Raw genomic sequence first — 27,595 nt, forward strand, 5'->3', positions numbered from 1 at the left:
GTCTGCGCACTGCGGCTGCCGATTTTAAAGCCGGATACAACCTCCTCTAGGTCAGAAGGAAAGGCGTTTCCCTAACACATCACCGATTCCAGGGGCTGGGCCTGGGGCTGGGTGCAGGCGCGAAAGGTCAAACCTCCCACCCCGCCTCTCTGGGACACTCCAATCCGGCGGAGGGTGGGCCTGCGCCTTACAGCCCACCCTCCCCGGGACCGGTTTCCACGTAAATCCCAAAGGCTGTCGAATGCAGACGACCCAACCCGCGCGCTTTCTTTCGCTTTCAAAGGCGCGTCTGCATTTTCGCGGGCTGAGCAAGTCCCCTCCAACCCGCTTTTCCAGGTAACCCCACCCTCGCGCCACTGCCTGCAAAACCCGACGGTGCACCCCGCCGCCCCAGCTGGCACTTCCGGAGGGCCGAGGCTGGGGGGTGGGGGCAAGGGGGTGTCAAAAGCCCACCGGTGGCTGCTGTGAGGCCGGAGCACAGACGTCCGGGCTGGCCGCGCTGACTGCGGCGCGCGGAGCCAGAGGAGTGCGCCCCCTTTAGCGCGTTATGGGGCGAGAGGATTGCTGGGGTCAGGAGCGCCCCGGGAGCAACTCTGCGCGGTGGGAGAGGGGAGGGTGCCAGTGCCCGCCGGTCCCGGCTGCAAGCTGCGGCTCGGCCGCATTCGCTGCGCAGCACTGCCCCCTGGTATCCGCTGTTGAAACTGACCGGCTCCGCGGCGCCGGCTCTTTCTCCAGCGCGCCTGGGACAGATCTGTTCTCCCCTCCAGGCCACAACCACCCCGCACCCCTAGTCTGTCCCCAGGAGGCCTCGAAAGAGCCCTCCGGCCAGCTCAAAGCCCTCCAACTCCCTCCTCAAGCACGCAACCACCCCCAAAGAGACCCAGGGAGCCGCTGCCTGAACCAGGCCACCTGCATGGCCCACACCCCTTGTTGACTCTGGCTGATGTCTATTGGGGGCTAGAGATGTGCCATACCTCCCCCCACCACCACCACCACTACAGGCCTGGGAGAGGAGATGCCTGGGAGGCTTGTCCACATAGAGACTCATATGAGGCTGGGAATGTTCATTCTTTAATAAACACCAGCTCCTCCAGCATCTTTGGTTGGCACCTGGGCTTTCCAGCGGAGCAAGGAAGGCTGGCAGGGCCTGGGCTCCTCCTCACACCCTGATCTGGGAGAGGTGGGCAAAGCACCTGGTGACAGGTGTGTGATTTGGAGGGTGCTACCGGGAGGGGCCCAGAGCCTCTGGCCCAGCCCACTCCTTCCCTTCCCACCGGTGCAGTCTGGTCTTCCCTTCCTGAAGGCTCCAGGAGGAAGACTGCCCCCCTTTCCACCCTCTCTGGGCACCAGATGCCAGGGTGGTCAGAGGGGCCCAGGCCTCAGGACTCATCATACTCTTCACTCCCAATTGGCTGGTTGGCCCCAGGCTTTGGGGCTGAGCCGAAGGGGAGGTAGGTGTTTAGACCACTAAATTTCAAGAAGGAGCTCAGGCTCTGGAATTGGAGTTGGGGTTCCGACTTGGTCATATACTTGGCTGTGTGACCTTGTGTGAGTTACTTGGCCTCTCGGTGCCTCAGTTCCCTTGTTTGTTTTCCAGAGATGTTGTGAGGATTGATTGAGACGATGTCTTTGGGCGCCAGCATGTGCTCAGTTACTGCCTATTACTGCAGGTGATCCACAGCAGGAAACATTTTCCAGCAAGCATCCCGGAGGGTGGGCTCCAGCAGCAGTGTGCTGGGGTATCTCCATCTCTGGCTCCAGGAGGGATGGATACAGAGCAGTGTTGTGCCGGACGCTTCCCCTTCCTGGCCTCAGAGTGTACCCGCGGGAGCACTTGCATACTTCTCTCGGCTCTAGGAAGCCACCCATCCTCCCTTGTGATTACATCTGGCCATGAAGGTCGGGGATGAGAACTCTGGGCCTAACAGCTGCCACATATCCAGCCGGAGGACAGAAGTTGTTTGTTTTTGACTCTCCACTTTACAGAGCAGGAAACCCAGGCTCAGAGAGATTAAGCAATTTGCCCAAGATCACACAGCTGATAAGGGGTAGAGTCTGGGTTGGAAGTGAGGTCAAGCTCTGAACCCCTGCCTGGTGTGACATTAGAAAGAAGGAGTTTTTGCTCTTGGGTTTCCACCCACTCTCTAAGCTGCACTCTCCCCTGCGTTGGCGCTGGCAGAGGGGGAGAAACCCTCCCAGGAATCCAGGGCCGCAGGGCGCATTTCCACTCGCCCAGTTAGTGCCAGGGGCGTCCCTAGACTTTCTGACTCTCTGGCGCTGGGACAAAGGTCCTGGGGAAGGGGGAGGGGGGGGAGGGGGGAATCTTTCCTCTCCCCTCCTTGGAGGCTCAGCGCAGGGGTCGGGTAGGAACCGTTTAAGATCTAAGATCGCAGTTGAGGCCACCTGTGCAGAGTCCTGGGGAGGCGGGAAGGGACGTGGAGCCCGGATACTTCGGGCCCCCTCCAGGTGGTGCTCAGGCCGCGCAGGGGCCCCACGCTCCGCTCCCCTAAACGGAAGCTCACAGGCACTGGAATCAGGGTCCTGTACCGGGTTCGAGCTCGCGGTGAGGGCACATCACCAGGGGCCTGGCAGCTGCCCAGACCCCAGGGAGGCACTTGCACTCACTAGGGCTGTCCCGGAGATGCCCAGGCAGCAGATTCTTAACCCGCGCCTCCTGGGCGCCAGTCCGTGCCTCCAGCCTTCTCCCGCAGTCACTGTCGGTTTCCAGGCCAACCCCAGGGGCCCCACTCTGTGCCCCTGCCCCGGCCCTCCCCTGGGACCCCCCAGTGCTGGCGGGACTGAGCCTTGGGGAGGGATCGCCCCTCCCTTCGCCCTGCGCAGCCTACCCCGCCCGCGGGCCTCTGGGCTGGGCGCCCCCTGGCGGCGGGAAGCAGAGTGTACCCCGGGTCGAGGGGGTCCCTGCCCAGCTCCAGGCGCCAGCGCACACCCGGGCGTCCTCCCTCCCACGGGGTGGCCAGCTGGTCCCCAGAGACGGGCCGAGGGTCGCGCAAGGCTTTCCAGGACTGGGGGGGGGCCGCGCGGCTGCTCCAGGCCTGCTGTTTTCCAGCAGCGGCCTGGCCTGGGCCTCCCGGTTAGAGACCACAGATGTCAGACTGGTTCTGGTTTAGAGGTGAAGAACTAACTATATACACCCGGATTTTTATTTTTATTTATTTTATTTTTAAAAAGATTTTATTTATTTATTCATGAGATACACACACACAGAGAGAGAGAGGCAGAGACACAGGCAGAGGGAGAAGCAGGCTCCATGCACCAGGAGCCCGACGTGGGACTCGATCCCGGGACTCCAGGATCAGGCCCTGGGCTAAAGGCAGGCACTAAACTGCTGAGCCACCAGGGCTGTCCTACACCCGGATTTTAAAAGAAACCCCTGTAACACACATGCACACTGCCCCTGCCCCTTGCCCTTATCTTTTTTTTTTACATTTGTTTTTATTTAAATTCTATTTGCCAACATATAGTATCCCATCAAGTGCCCTCAGTGCCCATCACCCAGTTACCCCATCCCTCCTCCCCTTCCACGACGCTTTGTTTCCCAGAGTTAGGAGTCTCTTGTGGTTTGTCTCCCTCTCTATTTTTTCCCACTTGGATCCCCTCCTTTCCCCTATAATCCCTTTCACTATTTCTTATATTCCCAGTATGAGTGAAACCATATAATGTTTCACTATAATGAAGAATAGTCCTTCTCCAATTGACTTATTTCACTCAGCATAATACCCTCCAGTTCCATCCACATCAAAGTAAATGGTAGATATTCTTCCTTCCTTCCTTCCTTCCTTTCTTTCTTTCTTTCTTTCTTTCTTTCTTTCTTTCTTTCTTTCTTTCTTTCTTTCTTTTCTCTTTCTTTTTTCTTTTTTTTTTTTAAAGATTTTACTTATTTATTCATGAGAGACGCAGAGAGAAAGAGAGGCCTCTGAGACACAAGCAGAGGGAGAAGCAGGCTTCTCACCGGGAGCCCGATCTGGGACTCGATCCCTAGTCTCCAGGGTCATGCCCTGGGCTGAAGGTGGCGCTAAACCGCTGAGCCACCCGGGCTGCCCTATTCATCCTTTCTGAGTAATATTCCTTTGTATACATAGACCACATCTTCTTTATCCCTTCATCTGTTGATGGACACCGAGGCTCCTTCCACAGTTTGGCTATTGTGGACATTGCTGCTAGAAACATCGGGGTGCAGGTGTCCTGCCATTTCACTGCATCTGTATCTTTGGGGTAAATCCCCAGTAGTGCAATTGCTGGGTCTAGGGTAGCTCTTTTTTTAACTCTTTGAGGAACCTCCATACAGTTTTCCAAAGTGGCTGTACCAGTTCAGATTCCCACCAACAGTGCAAGAGGGTTCCCCTCTCTCCACATCCTCTCCAACATTTGTTGTTTCCTGTCTTGTTAATTTTCCCCATTCTCACCGGTGTGAGGTGGTATCTCATTGTGGTTTTTATTTATATTTCCCTGATGGCAAGGGATGTGGAGCATTTTTTCATGTGCTTGTTGGTCATGTGTAGGTCTTCTTTAGAGAAATATCTGTTCATGTCTTCTGCCCATTTCATGACCAGATTGTTTGTCTCATGACAGTTGAGTTCAATAAGTCCTTTATAGATCTTGGATACTAGCCCTTTATCTGAAACGTCATTTGCAAATATCTTCTCTCATTCTGTGGGTTGTCTTTTAGTTTTGTTGATTGTTTCCTTTGCTGTGCAGAAGCTTTTTATCTTGATGAAGTCCCAATAGTTCATTTTTGCTTTTGTTTCCCTTGCCTTCATAGATGTGTCTTGCAAGAAGTTGCTGTGGCCAAGTTTGAAAAGGTTGTTGCCTGTGTTCTCCTCTAGGATTTTGATGAATTCTTGTCTTAGGTTCTTTTTAAAAAGAGTTTGTTTGTTTGTTTATTTATTTATTTATTTATTTATGACAGAGGGTGTGTGTCTGTGGGGAGGGGTAGAGGGAGGAAGTCTCAAGCAGACCTCCCCATGAGTGGGGTAGGAGGAGGGGTTGGATCTCAAGACCCTGAGATTGTGACTTCCATGGAAACCAAGAGTTGGTCGCTTAACCCACTGGGCCACCCAGGGGCCCCTTCCTGGTGATTCAGATTCTTGAACCAGCTCCATACTATCTCTGATTCCCAAGGAAAATAAAATTGTGAAATTCTGTGGGGTGGGATATGGAGATGAGGATTGGGCATTGGAACATACCCCTGAACTTGTTTTGTAAAAAAGTTTTATGGAAAATTTCAAAAGCACACAAAAGAAGAGACAGTTTTATAATGACCTCTCCACCATGTACCCATCCCCAATCTACAAGTAATCAACTCTTGGCCAATCTGTTTCCTTCTCCTTTCTAGCCAACTCTACCCTGCCCCTCACCCACATTCAGAGACATTATTTGGAAGCAAAACCTAGACATCACAGTATTTAGTCTGCAAACATTTTAGCATGTGCTGCGAGAAGACCGTCACATTTCCCAAACCACAGTACCATCAACACAACAATACCAAAATACTCCCAGCAAATGCACATTCCTTTTTTTTTTTAAAAATATTTTATTTATTTATTTGTTCATGAGAGAGAGAGAGGCAGAGAAGCAGGCTCCATGCAGGGAGCCTGACGTGGGACTCAATCCTGGGTCTCCAGGCTCAAGGTGGCGGCGCTAAGCCCCTGAGCCACCCAGGCTGCCCAGCAAATGCACATTCCTAGACATGGCACATCCAGTCATTTGGAACTTCATTCCTGGAGAGAGTTTCCACATGTTCATATTGGTTTCATCTTGAAGGTCAGAATAACCTGGATTTGAATCTCGATTTTGTCACTTAATAGCTGAATGGTTTGGGCTTCGTTTCTCTCTGAGCATCAGTTTTCTCTGCTAGTGCAATGATGTTACCTGAGATGCTGCTGTAAAGATAAAATGTAATGCATGTAAGGTTAGCATAGCAGGGAATGGTAGCTTGATTATTTCTCCTAGAGCTGGAGGTCAGTGATGTTTTAGTGAATGAAGATTTGACAACTGGGTTTGATTTGGAGCATCAAAAGTTTTCAAATAGCTGGAGGATGCCACTGTAGCCAGATATGTTATTTTGAGGACAGGTTTTATTTAGTCCTGGGAGGGCTGAACCTACAAGGAGTCTTAGGTGTGGCGGAAACCAGTGTCACTGAGAGGAAGTACTTACATAAAAGTGCTGGGAGTTAGGACACCAAGGCCCTCCAAGGACCCTTCCAGGCCTAACATTTTTCTTGAACTCATCTTGGTTCAAGTTCTATGGTCTATCATCCCCTCCTTATTCTCAAACCCAACATGGGGCCAGGCCCTGGGGTCAGTGCAGCCTGCTGAATAAAGTATTGATTTGATTATCCCATCATGTGACCTTACACAGGTTGTTCCCTCTCCTGGGACATTTCTACTTTTCCCTTTGCTTCATGAACTCCCAGCCTCTCTGAATGGGTCAAATTTCCCTGTCATATGTTCTCAGAGGACCATGCAGCTTCTCTTCACAGGACTTACCACTGTTAAAACTGCATTTATTCACTTGATCATCAAATGGCATTTCTCTGCTTTAAGCTCCAAAAAGGTAGGGACCCTGGCTGTTTTCTTATCAGTGTATCCTCAGAACTTACACAGTGGGTACTTGTTGAATGGCTATGAAACGGTGGGGTTTTTTTTTTTTTTTTAAGATTTTACTTATTTATTTGAGAGAGTGAGAGATTGAGAGATTGAGAGAGAGAGCACAGAGGGAGAGGGAGAAGCAGACTCCCTGCTGAGCAGAGAGGCCTATGCAGGATTCAATCCCAGAACCCCGAGATCATGACCTGAGCCGAAGGCAGACACTTAAGTGACTGAGCCACCCAGACACCCCTGAAGTGGTTTTTTTGTAGATAGACTTAAAAACTAGTTTAACTCTACCCATTGCCCTAATTAGCAGTCTTAGTAGGTAATTCACAGTGTACTATTTCAGTACATTGTAAAGGAAATTTAGCCTCCCCAAATCACTGCCATGCAAGCTATTCTAGAGGTGACAGATGGGAAAGGCTCCTAGACCAAGTGAAGATGCATGAATCTCACAGATTACTGAATGCACTGAGGGCACACAGCAAGAAGAAAGAGGAAGGACTCAGGGAAGGTTAGCACAAATACGATGGGGTGGAAGCAGGTGGGAGGACCACTCCTGAATCCTGGCTTATGTAATATGCATTGTTCACAGCTCTCTCTCTCTCTCTCTCTCTCTCTCTCTTTCTGTCTCCATATTAACCTTCCCTCTCACTGATGTGGTTACAAGGACCAGAAATGAGAGTGAGTAACAGGACCCAGTAGACAGAAGGTGCCCGAGGCCATGACCTGCACTTTCACTACTGGGAGGCTGCCTTGGCAAGTCTATCTGGCCCCAGCAGGAGCTCATCCATTAGCCTGCTGAACAGCTCTGGTTTTAGCGATGCTTCTTAGGCAGAACACAACTAGGATCATAATGGATGTCACCAGTGGGTGTCTGATTTAAGGGATAACATCGCTGCCAGCCCTGAGGTGGCAGGATTGTCCCTTATTAACTTGGTCCCCTTTATCTATTTCTATCCATACTTAGCACTCCGGTTTGTTCTATCCTATGTTCCATTCATTCTAACCATCTTTAACATATCATGCAGGTTACTGATTTACTCACAATTCGTGTGAATTCTGTCTCTGTCCCACAAGCTACCAGTGACTCATCCTCTGTACTGAACACATCCTATGGATTCTGCTTCTTTTTTTTTTTTTAATTTTTATTTATTTATGATAGTCACACACAGAGAGAGAGAGGCAGAGACACAGGCAGAGGGAGAAGCAGGCTCCATGCACCAGGAGCCCGACGTGGGACCCGATCCCGGGTCTCCAGGATCACGCCCTGGGCCAAAGGCAGGCGCTAAACCGCTGCGCCACCCAGGGATCCCCCGTGGATTCTGCTTCTATTTCATAATCTACTGACTTGCTTACTGTCTATACCTCATACTCCTCATGAGTTTAATCCATCTTGTTTGTTTTTCTTGTCTTCTGTAGCACGATTGAATATTCTCGAATAATGCTGCACACACACATTACGCAACACATTTACGGAATGCCCACTATGTGCACAGCATCATGCTAGGCAGCCTTCCATCTTGTGGAAAGACACGATCAAATACTCCTCACAGTCATGTGAAATGTGATAAATGCCAGAAAGTGGGGGCAGGGGAAACTGCTCTCCCAAGAATGCGGGGTGGGCATTCAGGGAGGGCTTCCCAGAGGAAGGGGGCACTTGAGAGGAGATCTGAAAGGAGAGCTCCCTGGTCTTGGGGTTTCAGAAATTCCTAATGAATAAACATCAAGGTCTCTTGCTCCCGCCCCTTCCGTTTTTGAATCATTTAGCCTAATTTCCATCTGACTTTCCCAGGGAACACGAACCTGTTCTAGTCCCCCAAATGTGCAAATGTTATGTTTTACACAACAATAACAACGAAACACACCTATTGGCAAGACACTGCAGAATAGTGTTTAGGCTTATAAATGGTTCTAACTGGGATCAACAGCCTATAATTAGACTTTAACAATCCAAGAGAGGAGTAATATGCACCCTGCAGTACAGATTGGCGTCTTTTTCTTTAGTTCTGCAGGTTTGGTGGGTAGATTGGCCTCCAACTTGCCTCCTACAATAACTGTCCTACCGAGGTAAACATGTCACAAACAAGAACAATGAGATCACCAATAATATAACACTAATACTATAAACAAAAGAAACGCCACCTCGGCTCTGGTGGAATGAAAAACACAATGTGGACCAACTAACAGAGCTATTTAAAAAACAAATTACTCACGGCCAAGCCGCTTAGCTCTCCAGACGCGATTTTCCCAGAGCCTCCGTGTGACTAGAAGTTTTTCCTGGAAGGGGCCCGCCTCTGCTTGCTTTTTGGATGGCGCTTGCTTACAGATCTGAGACCTTGGACAAAGAAGAGAATGCCCCACGCAGACCCACCTCGGTGCTTAGTCTCAATTATTCCTCTGATTTTCTCTCCAAATCGAGACATTTTTAGGGTTACAGGTTACTGTAAGTGGAGATGTGCTTGCAATGACATTTCTCTGAAACCTCTTGCTTTTCCCAAATGCCAGATCCCTTGGATCACAGGCCATGCTTCTTGGGTAAGGCCATTTTCCTTTATTTTCTTTATGAATGTTGTAACAGGATGATAGAATTGTAGAGGATTTTTAGAGATTGCCTGGTCCCTCTCTTTCATTTTGTGGAGGAGGATACAGGCTCCGGGGGCAGACTAGAAGTCACCAAAGGCATTGCTGGGGTGAAAGTACCATATACCCTGATGCAAATGAATGAAAAAGACAGACTCAGTATCAAACAAGATGCTTGGCTGCTTTCTTCTGGGCTTTGGTAATGTGCCCTTGTTCCATGAATGAACTCATCTGACCAGGGGATGAATCACCAGAATCTTCAATTAGCTTCCATGTTGCTTGGCAAGAGGGACAGAGACAAGGATTAAGTCCACTGGCTAGAAATGTAGTGAATGTGTTTATGGAAATGGAATGACTGGTTTTTCTGCTGGAAGAGATGTTACATCGGGTAGGACCTTTGAGCCAACTCAAACTGGCCCAAGAAATAAAGGCCTTTATTGGATCACATACCAAAAAAGTCCAGATGAATACTGATTTCAGAAATCAGTATTATATCCAGAGACCAATGATATCACCAGCTAGCCACATGCTGTCTCTCAGGTTCCTCATGGTGACAAGATTGCTGCCAGATGCTCCAGGCCTGCATCCTCCCAGATTTATGTTCTGTGAAAGAGTGTGCCTATCTCTTAATGATCATAGTGGGAGTCTCGGTGCTTCTAAATTGGGCCATGTATTGGGCCTCAGACAAGCACTGTGGCCAAGAGAAAACAGTGCTCCAAATGGTCAAGTGTGGATTACATGTCCATTTCTGACGCAGGTGAAACACGCAGAATGGTTTATGTTAGGAAAATTGAGGTATCAGGAGAAAGCAGACTGGGGGTTGGGGGGGCAAAAACAAAGGCATCCAATAGATGTGAAGTTGGACACAAGATTTTATTTTAATCTATTCTATTTTGTACCAGGTATTATTTAGAGCATCAATCATCCAGGGGCAGCACCAGGTCATCTAAATTCTGGAATCCAGGTGGTTATACAAAGATCCCTCCAGTTCAAGCACAGCTACTTGATCAATATGAAGTGCCTTGGACTAGCATGGTCTCTTTCATGAACTATATACGATCGATAGTTTGATTTCAGGACTATCAATTCTGCAGATTTATAATGTGGTTCCCACTTCACCGTGGACTTTTGGAAGCTGGCAAGCCTCCCCTATCTCATCTGTCTAGTGGGGATAATACAATGAAAGTGAAAGATTTTGCAAAACAAAGACTACCACTCAGAGGACTGAAATGGCTAAGGAAGCTGGGGAGGGCCTGCTGGGTCCATGGCCACAGAGCCAACAGCATGGAGGTGCTAAACCATTTCAGATGAAGCGTCAGCTGTTATGTGGGTAAAAACCACAGTTGAAGGGGTCTTCTCATCTCTGAACCCAAATCCTGTATGTGTACCACCTCAGAGAAAGTCTGAGTTTTTGACCAAGCGGGAGATGAAAGTCAAGTGCATACTTCATTTGCGGAGCTAGAACCCAGATGCCCCAGAGGGCATCCCCCATCCATCTCAGGTGTAAGATGCGAATGTCACATGAACCCTGGGGACAGGAGATGAGATGCAAGCGGCAGCCAGCGGCCCCCCCATTGGTCCTGTCACCTGACTTGGCCAGCACTCGGGGAACACCTGTCAGTGCAGGTGTCTGCTGAAGGGGGGTCTGCTGGGGGTCTGCTGAAGGTGGACCCAGAGTGGGGTTATAGTCACCACTTCCAGGAGAAGTCCAGAGGATATGTGTCTTCGGAAGCCTTTCCAGATTTCTCTAGGAGCAGCTGCCCTTACTGAGTGCTCACAAGCTCTCCTCATGTCTTCTGAGGCCGTGTGACGAGCCCACCTCCCGACCAGCCTGCTGGCCTCATTCCAATCCAGAGCCCACAGCAGTGATTTGTGCTGAACCCTGGAACCTGGAATCCAGGAGCCATTCCCACCCAAGACTGCCTTCTGAGTTCTCCCTGAAAACCAAAGGCCTGTCGGCCCAGCGGTGATCCCTATGTACAGCTCTGTCTCCAAATGCAAAAAAAAAAAAAAAAAGGAAATTTCTGCAGGAGCAAAATAACCCTGAGAAGAGGGGAAAAGCGATCGTGACAGCTTCACGTGGTATTGAGGATGAGACCATGCTTCCACTTGAGACGGGATCCCGCCTTGTCCGGGCCTGATGCACAGCCCCGGGAATCGTTCTTCCAGCTTGAAACCCAGGCTCTGTCTCCAGCTGTTGCAGGAGTGCCAGCCCCACCGTCCTCAGGCTCCTTCCTCTTTTCCACGCGGCCCTCTGAACAGGTGACAACATGGATGTGACAGACTGGGATCAAGGTGGAAATCACTTCTGGCTACGAGATTCCACGTGCACCTGTTGACTGCCCCTCGTCTTAGTTTGGGAGGGGGATGCATTGGTTGGTGTTCCAGTGCTGAGACTTTCCCGGGAAAAGATGCAGCACCTGAATCCGAGAGCATGACAGGTCCCACCTTAGATGGCCTGTCGATTAGGATAGTTCAAGTTCACAAGGTCTCGTCCTATTGTGGAGGGCAGCTATCCTGGACACGTGCAGGCCCAGCATCGTTCTGTCATACGTACTGTTCACAAATTAGGAGTGAAGTTGAAGTGTCAGGGTTTTTTTTTTTTTTTCTTTAAACCTGATCTTTGGATTTGCATCCTGCAGAAACTCCAAGGAAGCAAAATCCAGACTTATTCATCGAGCTCCCTCTGCTGACAACTCTCCCAAATAATCCAGCTCTATGGGATTTGCAGTAGGTTAGTGATATTGGGGGCCTCCTGGGGGTTCAGTGAGAAGCAGTAGGAGGAGAGATCCTCTACCCTTTCTGTGGCAGGGCTAAGGATCCGTAGGCCCCCTCTGCAAGGTGGCCGCGGTGAGGACTCTGAGGAGTTGGAGTTCCTGTGGGTGGCCGGCCCTGCCTGCCAGGACCTGGGCGTCCTGGGGCGAGTGATCTGTGCAGAGGACTCGCAAGTCTGCTCTGTGCCACCTGGGCGCTCATGCCCTAGAATAGCCTTTCTTAGACTGGTCCCAGCTTCCCCACCAGCTGGCAGCTTCTCCAGCACCGAGACGGCATCTGAATTGTCTTTGAAGGATGTCTCCCTCCCTCTGCCTCTCCCAGGGGGCTGTGCTGACTGAAGTGCTTCCCCGAGGAAGCCTGGGCCCGGGCAGGTTACAGGGTGAACTGCAGTGTGCCTCTGAAGCTGATGCTGGGTGACCGACCACATCAGCTGCCTCGCCTACCCCATGGCCTGTGAGTTCCCATAGGTCTTGACAGATGGTGGCGGTTTTGACAGCTTGTCAGCCCCACGTGGACACTTGTCCCTAGTCACTGCTCTCTGACTACCAACCCTGATTCCAAGTCCTGGGTTTTTCTGCTAATGCCTGTGGCTTGGGAGATGGAGCGGGAGCAGCGGGGTGGGAGTTTGAATGCTCGGCAGGGAGATCTGCCACAGGAATAAGAGTGAGAGAAGTGCTCATGTCCATAGGCAGACGTGACGTGCACTGAACGCCCAGGAAAAGCTCCAGAGAGGAGGAGGCTGTGGCACCAAGAGCCCCAGACAGGAAAACACTGGACCTGGTTCCAGGCCCGGCTCTGTGGTGCTGGGCTGGTCACTGAACTTCTCTGAACGCAGCACCTGTATTTGTGTAATGACCTTCCTGAACATATTTTCCAAAGATTCTTTTCCAGATACACTGTTCTCTTCAATATACGTATGTATTTATGGCTGATGATGTGCTTAGTGACCCGTGGATATTTGCTACCCCCTTCAAGGATGAAAACTCAACAATCCACCACTCAGGATTTCTCATTTCCTCCTTAGCTGGTGAGGCCATTACCTGGACACTACTGCCCCCTTGTGGCAGCAAATCTCATTTCGAAGGGTGGCGATGATGTCAACAGTTGATGAGGTTTCCGCGCACCTGGGTGGCTCAGTCCTTTGGGTGTCTGCCTTTGGTTCAGGTCATAATCCCGGGATCTTGGGATGGAGCCCCGTATCAGGCTCCCTGCTCTGTGGGGAGTCTACTTCTCCCTCTGCCCCTCTCCTGCTCCCTGCTTGTGCTCTCTCTCAAATAGATAAAATCTAAAAAAAACCCCAAAAAACAAAAAAAAAAACCTTGGATTTATAAAGGGGTTGGATAATGAATGTCCACAAGGCTTTATTCATGCCTGGAAGGAATGCATCCCTATAACTAGATCAGATCCATTAGTCATTCACCCCCCTTACTGCCTTTCCCTTACCTCAAAACAGTTACTTATTTTTAAAATATATGTATTTTTCTTTTTATTTTTCTCCTTCCAAAATTTTCTTTAAATTCTAGTTAGTTAACATACAGTGCAGTATTGGCTTCAGGAGTAGAATTTAGTGATGAATTCTTTGTACACCCAGTACTCATCATAACAGATGCCCTCCTTAAGACCCATCACCTATCCCGCCCACCTCCCAACCCCCTCTACTCCATCAACCCTCAGTTTGTTCTCTATCTTTAAGAGTCTTCTATGGCTCATGTCCCCATCTCTCTTTTCCCTCATATTCTCATATTTTCATCTGTTTTGTTTCTTAAATTCCACAGATGAGTGAAATCATATGGTATTTGTCTTTTTCTTACTAACTCATTTCACTTAGCATAATATCCTCTAGTTCCACGCATGTCATTGCAAATGGCAAGATTTCATTCTCTTTGATAGCTGAGTAATATTGCGTTATATATCATATATATATATATATGCCATATCTTCTTTATCCATTCATCAGTCGATGGACATTTGGGCTCTCTCCATAGATTGGCTGTTATTGATAATACTGCTATAGACATTGGGGTGCATGTATCCGTTCAAATGTGTATATTTGTATCCTGTGGGTAAATACCTAGGACTGCAATTGCTGGATTGTAGGGTAGTTTTATTTTCAACTTTTTGAGGAACCTCCATATTGTTCAAAACAGTAATTTAGAGGCAATCTTTAAATGGATTTACAGCTAGATAAATTTACAGCCAGAAGAAAATTGACTCATAGATTAAAATTTGCAAGCTTCTGAGAGGGTATGTTCCTACCTCAGAGTAGATTCGTTAAAAGGGGAAATGACACTATACCCAGATGGCATTTATAGGTATTAAACATCCGTTTGTGCGAATATTTTTTTCCTTCTTATTGAGGTAAGATCTACAGAACATAAAATCAACGACTTAAAAATGAACAATTCAGTTCATTTTAGTACATGCATGATGGCCTCTTAACCATCCTTGAAGGATGCCTCCTTCCCTCCAGCATCTAGCAGGGGGCACTGCCGATTGGAGTACTGCCTGGAGGAATTTACGAAAACATCTAGTTCCAAAACACTTTGATAATCCTAAAAGAAACCTCCCGTACCCATGTAGTTCGTCTCCAATCCCCATTCCCCCCAGCACCTGGAAACCATGAAGTTGTTTTCTGTCTCTACAAATTTACTTATTCTAGATATTTCATAGGGATGGAATCATACAACATCTGCCATTTTGTGTCTGGCTTCCTTTACTTACCATAACGTTTTGGGGGTTCATACATGTACGTACCAGTACTTCCTTCCTTCTTGCTGCTCAATAATATTCTGTTGTACACATGCCACGTTTTGTTTATCTATTCATCCATTGATGGGCATTTGGGTTGTTTCCACCTTTGGGTGATTGTGAATAATGCTGCTGTGAGTAAACAGTATTTGTTTGAGACCCTGTTTTCAATTCTTTTGAGCATATATCTAGGAGCGGAATTTCTGGGACATATAGTAACTCTGTGTTTAACTTTTTGCCGAACTGAATCTTTAGAATGATGTGTCATTAGGAGGGAAGATGACACTCTCCAGGATGGGCACCTCCTTGTTTATAATCCGGGATCTGTCTCAGGTTTGAGGCTGGTTGGTAGGGGTTCACTCAGGGTGGGGGATTCTGGTCTGCTCTGGGGTGAACAGCTCCCAGAGAATGCTCTTCTTAAGATGCATAGCAGGAGACCAAACCAATCCATGCAAACACATTAAAAAGCCTCTCCGGGTATCCCATCGGCCACCATTTTAGTGGCCAAAGATCACAGGGCCAAGCCCAGCTTTAATGGAGAGGCGAATGTAATGCTTGCTGGGTCTATCAGAAAGCATGACAAGGTCTCAGGGCTGAGGGTGTGGGTGCACCGGGACATCACAGGCAAGGAGCAGTTATATTTACCATCGCTTTGGTAAGAGGCTGGGGTCCTATGAAATACTTAGTTTACTTTTCTGTGTCATGTTTACATCATCTCAAAGACATCTATGATCTTGATGCAAATGTGTTTGCACAGTGGGATGTTTGTTGGTAGAGAACCCTCGAACTGCAGCGCTGGGCAGCAAGCATCCTGCCTGCTGGACAGGCCTCTGGGGAAGCAGGGCTTACACTTGGTGGAAAACTTGAGGCTCCCTTAACCCAGGCCTCTTAAGAAATGGGAATCGATAAGTGGCATAAATTATTCACCTCCAGGAACATTCTCAGAAATGAACAATAGGGTATTCATCTTTTTCAGTATTTGGACCTTTCCTCACCTTCTGAACGGCTGGGCCTTTCTAACCATTAAAAATTTAGATCTCAGAGAAGAATGAATCTAAGTTGTGCGGAGATTTCTATACAACTCTGGAGTTTCCAAGGGTCGGGCGAGTGAGCCAGAGGGCTCGGTTTTGTGGGGTGACTTCAGGGCTGTCGAAAGGGCCTCGGCTCTGTTCACTCTGTTCAAAAAGATCTCTTCTACCTGTCGGCTGAGATATTAGAAATTCCTTCCATCTCTGAAATCCATTCTGAGGGCTTTGTCTCTTTGGAATGGCAGACCTCTTTCAGAAGGCAGAAACTCGGGAGGGGAAGTAGACGAACATTTATCAGACACCCATTACATGGGTGCATCATCATCGCAAGGTTAATAATGTTTTACAAGCCTGCTTTATTGGATTTTCCCTTTAAGTAACTAACAAGTCACCGAAATATATAACATTAGAAAGTAAAAGTTAAAAAAAAAGTGTAAGAGTGCCTTGCATCGCAGCCATCAGAGATAACCCTCTGGTACGGGTGTGGTGGTAAATCCTGCAGACTTTTCCCTGTACTGATTCACATGTGTTAGCATCTGAGTTGACCTATAAGCAGCATTTGACTGGGTTGGCTACTCTGGGTTGTCCTTCTGGCTTCTGAGATGGCTTCCCCATGATTTTCAGCCTCCTGCTCTGGTTGCCCTGCCTCAGTGGCTCCTGCAGGTACCTGGGTGATCTTCTCTGCTCGTTCTGTACAGGTCAGGAAGTCTTGTTCCGTCCTTTACCATCTTCATGTACCTTCCAGCCAACTGTGGAACTCCAGCCTCTGCCTCTCTTCTGAGCTCCAAACTAAATACCCAACTGTCTCTTGACATCCTCACTTGAATGACTTACAGGAACCCCAAACCTAACTTTGAACAAAACCCAGATGTTGATCTCTCTCTTTCAAAAGCCACTACTCTTCCATCTCAGAATTAGGACCTCCAAGTCCTGAATTGTGACTTGATTTCTTCCTTGTCCTTTCTTCCCTTATTCAATCCATCATTAAGTCCCGTCAACCCTGCCTGCAAATATATCACATGGTATGATATGCATATTTTATCAAATCTGAGATGTGTTGCTGTGGTACTTTTTAGTTTAGTTTAGTTTAGGTTTTTTTTTTTTTTTTTTGAGAGAGAGAGAGAACAAGCAGGGGGAGGGGCAGAGGTAGAGAGAGAATCTCAAGCAGGCTCCATGCTGAGTACTCGTCTGATTTAGGGCTCTATCTCCCGACCCTGAAATCATGACCTGAGCCAAAATCAAGAGTCAGATTTACTCAACTGACCGAGCACCCCCAGGCACCCCACTACTTTTTAAATCTTTGCAAGAAGTGTCAATGGAATGTTTTCATCACACAATTGCCTTATAATTGTTTCATGGTTGACAGCAATCGAAAGATACTATCTGTTGGAGGATACATCTCGATTTCAGAGAAGCACAAATGTGAGAACAAATGTGGGTCGACTCAACAAAATACAGAACCTTGAGTCCATCTTGGTCACCCCTGTTCTAGTATAAATCTTCTTCCATCTGAACTTCCTGTGTGCTCTCTGAGACCTCACAGTTACTCTTCCTCAAGACTTCTCTTCTGTTAATCCCCTGGCAACTCCTGTTCACCTCCAAAATATATCTGGATTCCAATGATGTCCCAATACTTCTTTTCTGTGACCCTCGTCCAGGCCCTACCATCTCTTGCCTGGACAACTGGTCTCCTTGCTTCCTCCAGCAAGCCAGAGGGATCTTTCTAAAGATCATCATCCCTCATGTCAAAACTCTCCAGAGATTTTCAGCTATACCTGGAATACATTTAATGGCCAGGCTACCTGCTCATCCTCTGTCTGTTGCTCACTGTTCATTGTTCTCCACTTGTCACCTTGCTTGCTGAACCTTAGCTCCTGCCATGTTTTTCCCTGCCTCAGACACGCCAAGGTCATTCCCATCTCAGGGCTTTTGCATTTGCCATCATGTTTGCTTCAAAAACTCTTGTACTGGACCTTTGCACAGATTCCCATCAATAAAGGGTAAGCTCAAATGTCACTTCTGCGGAGGGGCCTTTCCCAGACCAGCCTTCCTAAAGCTGCCTCTACACCCCTATATCCCCCTTTCATCGACCCGTCACTGTCAGCTAATACCTAACAGTATCTGATTTATGAATTTATTTCTCTTTCTCCCCTCACTGGAATGTAAGCTTCTTGAGGGCAGGGACTCTCTTCCCTGCTACAACGTCAGCACCTTCAGGCTTAGCACAGAGTAGGCAGTCAATAAATCCTGGTGAATCACTTGATTCCCTTCTCCCTAGTTTCTCTTTTATCCTTCTAAACTTGGTTTCTAGACTGATCATTTAAAAATGAAAATCCTGAACCACAGCTCCTCTACTTAAAGCCCATAGCTGCTCATTACAGCACTCATGGAATGCTTTAGCAGCATCCTGCTATCTCTGATCTGTTGTATTTTTGTTTTCATTCAGTTCAAAATGCTTTCTAATTTCCCTCATGATTTCTTCTTTGAAAGAAGGATTGGTTAGGAGTGTGTTATTGAGTTCCCAAATATTTGGGGATTTCCAGGTATCTTTTTGTTACTGATTTTTAATTCAACTTCACAGTGCCCGAAGAACACACTTTGTATGACTTGGAACCTTTGACATCTATTGAGACCTGATTTATGACCTCAGATATGATTGATTTCCATAAGCATTCCATGTGCATCTGAAAAGAATGTTCTACAGACTACATTCTGCAGTCGTGCAGAGGAATGTTCTATAAATGTCAGTTACGCAATTTTGGTTGATAGTATCATTCAAGTCTACTATATTCTTGCTGATTTTTTGCCTACTTGTATCAGTTCTTTGGAGAGGGGTATTGAAATTTCCAACAGTGCTTGTGGATTTGTTCATTTCTCCTTGAATTTTATTGGTTTTATTTCATGTATTTTGAAGCTCTATTACTAGGAGCAAACTATTTAAGATTGTTATGTCTTTTTCATTAATTGACTCATTTTTCACTATAAAATGACCTGCATTATCTCCAGTAGTATTCTTTGCTCTGAAATCTATTTTATCTGATATTAACATAGCCATCACAGCCTTTTCTTCTTCTTCTCCTTTTTTTTAAAAAAAGATTATTTATTTATTTAGTTGACAGAGAGAAAGAGCAGAAGCAGAGGGGAGGTGCAGAGGGAGAGGGAGAAGCAGGCTCCCTGCTGAGCAGGAAGCCTGATGTAGGACTTGATCCGAGGATCCTGGGGTCACAACCCCGAGCCAAAGGCAGACGCCTAACTAACTGAGCCACCCAGGCGCCCCTCTTCTTTTTTCTTTTTCAAAGATTTACTTATTTTATTTTTAAAGATTTTATTTATTTGTTCATGAGAGAGAGGGGGGTGGGCAGAGACACAGGCAGAGGGAGAAACAGGCTCCATTCAGGGAGCCTGATGCGGGACTCGATCCCGGGACTCCAGGATCACACCCTGAGCCAAAGGCAGGCACTAAACCGCTGAGCCACCCAGGGATCCCCAGATTTACTTATTTTAGAGAGAGAAAGAGCACAAGTGGGAGGGGCAGAGAGAGAGAGAATCCCAAGCAGGTTCCCCACTGAGTGTGAAGCCCCATTTTGGGGCTCAATCCCAGGGCCCTGAGACGAGAACCTGAGCTGAAACCAAGAGTGGACACTTAACCCACTGTGCCACTCAGGCTCTCTACAGCCTTTTCTTCTGACCAGTTTTAACATGGTGTATCTTTCTCCATTCTCCTAACCTACTTGTATCTTTATGCTCAAAGTGTGTTTCCTGTAGATGGCAACTAATTAGGCTTTGCTTTTGTAATCCAGCCTGACAATCTGTGCCATTCAGTTGGGAAGTTAAAACCATATGCATTTAGTGTGATTATTGTTACGGTTAGGTTTCAGTCTATCATCTTATTTATTTATTTACTAATTTAAGATTTTATTTACTCAAAAGAGATAGAAAGAGAGGGAGGCAGAGGCAGAGGGAGAGGCAGGTAGCTACCCACGGAGCAGGGAGCCTGATGTGGGACTTGATCCCAAGATGCTGGGATCACGATCTGAGCCGAAGGCAGACGATCAACTGACTGACCCACCCAGGTTCCCCACTACTTATTTTTCATTTGTCTCATTTGTTCTTTTCTTTATGGATCACTATCCTTTGTTGTCTGATACCCAATTTTTAAAAACATTGTTTTATATAACTTGGGTTTTTTTCTTCTGGTAAGAGGGTAAATCTTCTATCGGTTATTCCATCTAGACTGGACCTATTGGTTATCTTTGAGTTCATTAATTCTATCTTCTGTTCTATCCAAGTCTTTAGTTAAACCTATTCAGTACATTTTTAAAAATAGGCTTTATTCTTTAGAGCAGTTTTATATTCATAGCGAAATCGAGTAGAAAGCACAGAGAGTTCCCAGATGCCCCTGCCCAGATTCATATACAACCTTCCCTACTTTCAACATCCTGCTCCAGAGTGGTACATTTGTTACAATCAATGACCCTACACTGACATATTGTTATCACCCAAAGTCCTTAGTTTACATTAGAGGTCACTCTTAATGTTGTACACTCTATGGATCTTGATAAATATATAATGACATGTATCCACCAATATAGTATCATGCAGAATAATTTCATTGCCCTAAAAATTGCCTGTGCTCCTCATATTGATCCCTCCCTGCCTCCTAGCCCCTGGCAACCACTGATCTTTTTACTGTCCCCATTGTTTTGCCTTTTCCAGAATGTCATATAATTGGCTTCGTACAAATTGGCTTCGTTCACTTAGTACTGTGCATTTAAAGCTCTTCCATGTGTTTTCATGGCTTGATAGCTCATTTTTTAAATCACCAAATAATATTCCATTGTCTGGATGTGCCAGTTTATTTATCCATTCACTTACTGAAAGATGTCTTGGTTGCTCCCAAGTTTTGAAAATTATAAATAAAGCTGCTATAAACACCCACATGTAGGTTTTATGTAGACACAAGTTTTCAACTTCTTTGGGTAAATACCAAGGAGTGCAATTGATAGATTGTGTATTAAGAGCATGTTTAGTTTTATAAGAAAGCACTAAGTTGCCTTCCAAAGTGGCTCTACCATTTTGCATTTCCACCGGCAGCGAATGAGAGTTCCTGTTGCTCTACACCCTCACCCGGATTTGGTGTTTTCAGTGTTTCACATTTTGGCCATTGTAACAGGTGTGTATTGGTATCTTGTGGTTTTGATGTGCAATTCCCTGATGTCATATGAGGCTGAGCACCGTTTCCTGTGCCTATTTGTCACTGGTGTGTATTCTCTGAAGTGTCTGTACAGATCTTTTGCCCATTTTTAATTCAAGTTGTACTTTTCTTTTAAAAAATATTTCTTAAGAGTTTATTTTATTTCATTTCCCAGCTTTGAACCCAGGTATATGCTTCTTTATTCATGTGAACTTTTGCTAGGCTTTTTCTCCATTATAACCTCATATGCTGCTCATAGGCACATTCCTCCCCAGCCTGGCAAGAATTATCCTCATTCTTTGCTCATCTTTCCCTAGTTACTAGCTACAGGAACCAAGGAGAGAGGCTTTTTGATAATCTTTGGGTTTTTTTTTCCTTTGTTTTTTTTTTTTTTTTTTAATTTATGATAGTCACAGAGAGAGAGAGAGAGAGAGAGGCAGAGACACAGGCAGAGGGAGAAGCAGGCTCCATGCACCGGGAGCCCAACATGGGATTCGATCCCGGGTCTCCAGGATCGCGCCCCGGGCCAAAGGCAGGCACTAAACCGCTGCGCCACCCAGGGATCCCCGATAATCTTTGTTTTACAGACACATGGACAACATATGACATACTGGATGGAGCCCAGATGACCAAAACAATGCACAATCTCAAAAGTTTCCAGCCTCCTCTTGAAAGGTTTCAAGACCCATCTAGTTTCTGCCCTAACCACCACATACCTTGCTAACCCCTATAAACTGTCCCTAGGTTCAACAAACACAAGGCAGATCTGGGACTGATCCCCTGCCTTCCCAGTGGGCTACCCTTCTGATATTAAAGCTTTCTCTGCTTCAAACCCTGTGACTCAGAGATTGGCTTCCAGCAAATCAAACACACTCATCTTATTTCAGGGTTTGGCAACAATTTGGTGAGCCAGTCAGAAGGCATTGTGCTAGGGGTGGGCCACTCTGAGTGGTGAGGTGACTTGGGAGACTCCCTGAAGCTGCTTGGACCACATGTTGAGCCCACGGGAGTCCTCCTGGCTGGCTCTCCGAGCAGCATCAGCTGCATTCAGCATCAAACCACAGCTGGAGTAGAACAACCTCTATTTGGCCAATGGGAGGAATTCAGCAACTGAAGGGTAAGTTTCTGTTGTTCATGACCAGTGCCTGTTCCTCTCATTTGCTTTTGGTCTTTTTGGGGAGTTTTCTTGCTGGGGCATTTGTAAGAGGGACCTTCACAGTCTGTGAGATAGAAAAAGTCATATGATTACCTCTATTCAAGAGGTTCCTGGGTGGCTCAGTGGTTGAGCATCTGCCTTTGGCTCAGAGTGTGATTCCGGGGTCCTGGGATCGCGTCCTGCATTGAACTCCCCACAGGGAGCCTGCTTCTCCCTCTGCCTATGTCTCTGCCTCTCTTTCTCTGTCTCTCATGAGTAAATAAATAAAATCTTTAAAAAAAATTACCTGTATTCAATTATGTTTCCTCCCACAATAACTTAATTGTTGTCTTTGGGTGTTGTACGTTTGTCTTGCTTGTAACACGTGAAATACCAATTTGGTTCTAAACTGTAGCCCTTGGGCTGCATATTCCAAAACTGGTTTTAGTTATGAACTTCTGAAAAAAGAAAAAGATGATTTTTTTTTAACCAACGCTGCTTGGCCATAATATTTATTACACTCAAGAAAAATGACCAATTAATGGATCCACAAATTATAATACTATCTTGCAATTACACTTCTTCTATCAAAGGGAGATATTTGGAAATTGGGCCTTTAATATCTTCTCACAAATATTAGTAAAACAAAGGCTAGATTTTGTTTGCATCTTGTTTGTGTATATATGTCCATATGTGTTAAAAATATGAGATATTTTCTCTATCTCTGGAGGTATTGCTAAAATTAATTTTTTAAGGATTTTATTTATTTATTCATGAGAGACACAGAAAGAGAGGCAGAGACATAGCAAAAGGAGAGGCAGGCTCCCTGTAAGAAGCTCGATGCAGGACTCGATCCCAGGATCCTGGATCACGCCCTGAGCTGAAGGTAGATGCTCAACCACTGCTAAAATTGTCTCTGCTAAAATTAATTTGTAAAGGACCTCTGTTTAATTGGTTTAAAGTCGGGTAACTAGTCTGGGTCAAACAAAAACTGGGTATTCTAAAACTCTGATAATAACTAACCCAAATGTTTTTCAAGTTCACATGGTCTGAAAAAAATTGATATTAAAATTCAAGATTGTTGATTTAATTAAAAATAGACACGTATTTGGAGTTATCAGCATCAAACATAAAACTTTTATTCTACTAAGGTTTACCAAAGGTCAAGTGAGCTCATACTATTCTGTTATAGAATTTGTCAACAAAAAAGATAAAAATAATGATTAGCTGTTTAATGTCATAAAATTGTCATGACTGATCTCTACAAAATTGTTGAGTATAAACAGATGAACTTTCAAGTTTTGTTGAGTTAAATGATGAGTAAAGTTAAATCCATTAAATGTCTAAATCATTTCCAAATAAAATAAAGTCTGGAAACATAATTACTAAACATATGTTTATCTGCTTTGGCTTCCTATTTCAGAGAAACTAGATACTTGGGTCTGTTAGTAAACATGTTTTATGCTTTATTTAAAAAGTTGTACTGTGAAAGAACACATGTTTCTAGAACTCATGAAATGTATGCATACATTTGTCAGGCTAAAGAATTCTGGTATAACAGACACTTCACAGTTGGTGACTACTTAGTTTTCTCTGGAGACTGAGGTTTCTAAGAGTTAAAAATTCCAATAAATGTTGGTGAGATTGCTGGAAATTATGAGGAAATCAGCTCTGTGTGTAGGCAATGTAGGATATGTGTTTTTGGTAAGAAAGGTAGGAGGAATGGAGAGGTATTTTCATTTAGGGAAAAGAAAATAATTTTGTCCTAAAATGAGACTGGTTATTTAAAGGAGGTAAGCTTAGGACAATATCTAAATGTAAAAAGAAGGTTGTGGAAGGCTTATGAGCAGGAAATCTTTGGAAAAGAATTTTACATGTGGCCAGGATGCATGATAAGTCATTTTTGAATGTATTAGAATTTATGAGTTTTAATATCAAATTAGAATTTCTGAGTTAGATTAGAATGATTAGAATTTATGAGTTTTCATATCAAAAGCACACCAGTATAAAATTGAGATTTGGTCTTTTTCTCTGCTAAAATGACAGCGTTTTCTTAGGTCCTTGGTCTACTCTTCATAGACGTATGGGTGCTGACAACACTGACTCCATCTTTGGCTCTCTGTCTTGTCTGTGCTTGTGCAATGGTCTCCCTCAGGACTATGCATTCCAGGCCCCATGGAGGTTAACATACGCCCTGACTAGGATGCCCTTGTTCTGACCTTCCCTAAAGTGTTACACAGAAGGCTCCACTTTGGGTAACTGGTAGAGATCCTCTGGTGAGCAGAAGGCAGCTCTTTAGATAACTACTCTGTGACCTCACCACCATGCCCCTTGCTCTATAAAAGCTGGGGAATAAGGCCCAGCTGGGAGGGAGAATAGGGATGGGTGGTAACTGCATGCAGCCTGGGTCGCCGGCTCCTGTCAGTAAGCTACCTTGAATAGATTCTGTGTAAATGGTATGGATTGGCTTGCTTCATTTCTCGGTGTTAAGCCTCCTTCTCAATCTGGAGGATACTTTAGCGACCCTCCTCCACCTTCTAGGAAAAAGAAATTGTAAACAAAGGTTTTTCTTTACCTAAAGATATCTGCCTAGAAAAACAAAATTTCTATGTTTCTATCAGGTCTCTGATTACTTAAAAAAGGTGAATCCTCTCAATATCAAAAGAGCTAGTTTTGCCTACAGCTATATCCCTCTGTATCTGCCTTTGGAATCTCTGGTTACCACCTTGACTAAATAGATAATTGAGTTGTATGATGATCTGTGATCCTATTTTGGCATGGGCTTTGTAATCTTCTGATATTTTTAACAACGTTCCCCAAATTCAAATTCTAAATGTAGTCTCTGTGACTAATGAGGCTTCTTTATTTGGTATGTCAAATTACACGGGAAGCGTTGTCAGATGAGTGATGATAAACCTTCTTTGGTTAGACTGTTTGAGTGAATGCTACAATTGTTCCAGAAATTACATAAAATTCCTAAGCTTTTGATATGTCCTAATATAATGTCATCACTCGTAATTCTGATTATTAAAATGTTGTGTGTCACAGAAATCACCGAATCCCCTTGTCGCCTACATTATAATGAACTCTCATCAGATCTTTCACCATGGCCATTTTTGAGTCCTTTATTATTTATACTTACCATTTTATTCTGATGCCCTTGAAAATGTGTTTCAGCTTCAAAGAGGTTCACAGAAAGGACTATTTAAAAAAAATATTTAAAGTCAGCTAATTAACATATATTATTAGTTTCAGAGATGGAAAGGACTTTGACAAATACAGGTTTCTTACATCTGTAAGATCATAAAACTAAACTAAGAATTTCTGGAACTGGGCACCTGGGTGGCTCAGTGGTTGAGCATCTGCCTTCAGCTCAGGTCGCAATCCCGGGGTCCTGGGATCGAGTCCCACCTTGGGCTCCCCTGCAGGGAGCCTGCTTCTCCCTCTGCCTATGTCTCTGCCTCTCTCTGTGTGTCTCTCATAAATAAATAAATAAAATCTTAAAAAAAAAAGAATTTGTGGAACTAATAGGAAAGCTGCAAACAGAGCAAGAATTAGTAATGTGGGACTAGATAGAGGAAGGTGATTATAGTTTTTGTGACTCTTGTTTAAAACATTGCTGGTTTTCCAATGCTTGCTCTTCCAGATTTAAGGAAACTCTCTCTCAAGATACCTATGACTTACAGAAATTTGGTAAAATTTTCCTTTGTAAACAAATGGAGACATTTATCTTTTCTCCCTACATGAACCCCCCAGAATTCAGAAACTCTCAGTGAGTATTCTTTCATGGCAATTATAGTTGTTTGCACAAATTCATAAGAATCTGTTCCCCTTGTAAACAGGACACCACTGAAACATTGGTCGTATTATCAGGGCTTTGAGTGAAAGGTCGTATTTGAGAGACACACACATAGACTCCAATATGACCAGATAGCTTTAAGGAACTAAAGTTGACTTTATGAAGTCGGTAGAGCCCTTGGAAATGTTGCATTCCCAGGAGCCTTACCAGGTTAGTAAAGAATTCTTTACTGAATAGAGTATATAGAATATAGTATATAGTATATAGTATAGTATATATAGTATATAGTATAGTATATAGTATTTACTGAATAGAGTATAGGAACCTCAGGATATTTGGGGGATCTTGGGAAGAGAGGAATTCACCCAAATCAGCAAGTATTACAGAAGAATCTGATGGTTAAGTATTTGGTTTATCTTCTAGCCTCAAGAGGCTGTTAAAAGTTTAATCTGAAATTCCTTATGAAAGATTCCAGCAAAGCAAGGGTTTTTTTTTTTTATTATTTTCTTTTTTTTAAATTCAATCTACCAACATATAGTATAACACCTAGTGCTCATCTCACTGTGTGTCCTCAGTGCCCGTCACCCAGTCAAATATTCTGATGCCCTTGCAAATGTGTTTCAACTTCAAAGAGGTTCACAGTCCCATCCCTCCACTCTCCGCCCCTTCTGTAACCCTTTGTTTGTTTCCCAGAGTTATGAGTCTCTCATGGTTTGTCTTCTCCCATTTTTTGCCACTCAGTTCCCCCCCATTCCCTTATAGTCCCTTGCACTATTTCTTATATTCCACATATGAGTGAAACCATATGATGATTGTCCTTCTCCGATGGACTTATTTCACTCCGCATAATACCCTCTAGTTCCATCCACATCAATGTAATGTCAGGTATTCATCCTTTTTTTTTTGAAAAGATGTTATTTATTTATTCATGAGAGACACAGAGAGAGGCAGAGACAGAGGCAGAGGAAGAAGCAGGCTCCCTGTGGGGAGCCTGATGTGGGACCCGATCCCAGGACGCCAGAATCAGGACCTGAGTCAAAGGCAGATGCTCAACCCGCTGAGCCACCCAGGCATCCCTGAACTGACCCATTCTTAAGACTAAGACTGGTTCATGAGATTTAGAACAGGGTTTTTTACCTAAGGTCTTGAATAGAACAGTTAAACTCCAAATTGTTGATTGGTAATGTTTTCCTAAGGAAAAAAAATCATGTCAAAATGGGACCATGCTGATTCCTGACCACACCACAAGGACTTTTGATACAAATTTATTTCAGATATAAGTCAGGTTTTTTTTTTTTTTAAGATTCTATTTATTTATTTGACAGAAAGAGAGAGCACAAGCAGAGGGGAGGAGCAGAGGGAGAGGGAGAAGCGACTCCCTGCACAGCAGGGGGCCTGATGTGGGGCTCCATCCCAGTACCCTGAGATCATGACCTGACTAAAGACAGCCGCTTAACCCCAGATATGAGACAGATTCTTATACATGCCTAATTATGATAAATTAAGTCAGAGGGCTCCACTATGCTGAAAACAAGCTGATCATAATACATACTGGACTCTTTTTCTGGATTCCCTAAGGAATTAAGTCAATGTTACAGGGACTATTAATATTTGGATTTATGTAATAATTAAATGTGGTTTCTGAATATTTGGTCGTGCAAAATATACACATTGAGCCAAGTATCAGAGAATATTTCCAATAAGGTGAGAAGCTGTTTCCTTCC

General features: G+C 45.2%; 1 protein-coding gene across 2 annotated transcripts in view; it reads left to right on the forward strand.

Annotated features, from left to right (window-relative positions):
* Positions 1 to 209: 209 nt before the first annotated feature.
* KCNK18 (potassium two pore domain channel subfamily K member 18) overlaps positions 210 to 27,595 on the forward strand; it is a 47,947-nt gene continuing 20,561 nt past the window's right edge. Inside the window, exons 1-2 of one of the 2 annotated variants that reach the window (XM_025994122.2) lie at positions 210 to 336; positions 21,825 to 22,054. The gene's annotated coding sequence lies outside the window, so the exon portion shown is untranslated. The remainder of the gene's footprint in view (positions 337 to 21,824; positions 22,055 to 27,595) is intronic. The other variant, XM_072740200.1, reaches the window with a different exon arrangement.

This window comes from Vulpes vulpes, chromosome 15, assembly GCF_048418805.1.
Source record: "Vulpes vulpes isolate BD-2025 chromosome 15, VulVul3, whole genome shotgun sequence".
NCBI classification, from domain to species: Eukaryota; Metazoa; Chordata; class Mammalia; order Carnivora; family Canidae; genus Vulpes; species Vulpes vulpes.